Source organism: Rutidosis leptorrhynchoides, chromosome 1 (genome assembly GCF_046630445.1).
Source record: "Rutidosis leptorrhynchoides isolate AG116_Rl617_1_P2 chromosome 1, CSIRO_AGI_Rlap_v1, whole genome shotgun sequence".
In the NCBI taxonomy this organism is placed as follows: domain Eukaryota; kingdom Viridiplantae; phylum Streptophyta; class Magnoliopsida; order Asterales; family Asteraceae; genus Rutidosis; species Rutidosis leptorrhynchoides.
This window is the reverse complement of record NC_092333.1, coordinates 498198948-498200675: the sequence shown is the minus strand read 5'-3', so window position 1 is coordinate 498200675 and position 1728 is coordinate 498198948.

Here is a 1728-nt window from a genome sequence, read left to right as displayed (position 1 = left end):
CAGCTCCCAATTATAAATCATGGGTTGTATAATTCTGTTCATGAATCTTCAACTGGCGTGACGCGTAAGCAATGACTTTCTTTCGCTGCATCAAAACACAACCAAAGTCTTGAAATGAAGCATCACAATAGATAACAAAATCATCATTACCCTCAGGTAGTGATAATATCGGTGCAGAAGTTAACTTCTTCTTCAGAGTTTGGAAAGCAGACTCTTGTTCACTCTTCCACTCGTACTTCTTCCCCTTATGCGTTAAAGCAGTAAGAGGTTTCGCTACTCGTGAAAAATATTGAATGAACCTTCTATAATAGCATGCCAAACCTAAGAACTGACGAATCTGAGTAGGAGTTTTCGGAAATTTCCCACTTCCCACTTGCCTCAATCTTAGCAGGATCAACTTGAATTCCTTGTTTACTAACAACGTGCCCAAGGAATTGAACTTCTTTTAACCGGAACGCACATTTAGAAAAATTCAGCATACAACTCTTCTTTTCTTAGAAAATCGAGCACTTATCTTCGTGCTCTTAATCACTACTTGGAATAGATAAGGATATCATCGATGAAAATGATATGAATTTATCCAGATATGGGCTACACACACAGTTCATGAGGTCCATGAACACAATAGGTGTGTTAGTCAATCCGGACGGCATAACAAGAAATTCGCAGTGACCATAACGGGTACGGAAAGCGGTTTTCGGAATATCAGTTTCTTTAGCCCGCAGTTGGTGATAACCGGAACGAAGATCAATCTTAGAATAAACGGACGAACCTTGAAGTTGATCGAACAGATCATCAATTCTCGGAAGAGGGTAATTATTCTTAACCGTAAGCTTGTTCAACTCGCGATAATCAATACACCATCGGAACGAACCACCTTTCTTCTTAACAAACAAAACAGGAGCTCCCCAAGGGGACGAACTGAGACGAATGAAATATAGTTGCAACAATGAAGAAAGAAATATATGGAGTAGTCACATCGGTGGCATAGATATTTAAGGCAATTCTCTCAAAGGAGATAACGAGGATCATGGACTTCAAAGTAAATTTTCATTACATTTCTGAAAGGAAGACGTACGAAAGGTGTGATATTTCAACGAGAGTGAACTTCCTTGTACAATGAGCGATGAAATATAGGATTCATCCATATTCTTAAATTTATGTGCGGATGGAAAGAACGCGAATCATGGGTTATAAAGAATGACCGATTCCAGGTGAGATGAATCTCCAAAAATAATTTCGTGCACCTCAAAGTATTGAATCCTAGGATTAATGTTTACGAGGGTGTTGCGATTGACAGCGAATATTGAGAGTAAAAACTTCTCAAACGGTCTAGTGTAATATATATCCATGATACCCACTATAACAACAGTTGGGGTAGAAACCCACCTAGCGCCTTTTCTACAATAGGGTGACCACTGAGTATACCCCAGAAAATTGATTTATCTGTCCGCGTTTCGGCCATGTCCAACCATAAGAGGGAAAATTTTATGAGCGCAAAGACTTTCCAACAAATTTTATAAAACCAACATCCAAAGTGGTGTAAGAGTTTCTATCAATGAACTTAATGGTAAGTTTCATCCTTAAACGGAGGATGAGAAGAACTGTGATCCAAACACTCTGTAGAGTAATGCGAAAATTTGATAAAATCAATCAAAGGAGTTTTGAAAAAGCTTTAAACGTTTGATGTGACAACATAAACGGAACGGAATTCTTAGTAAATTTAGA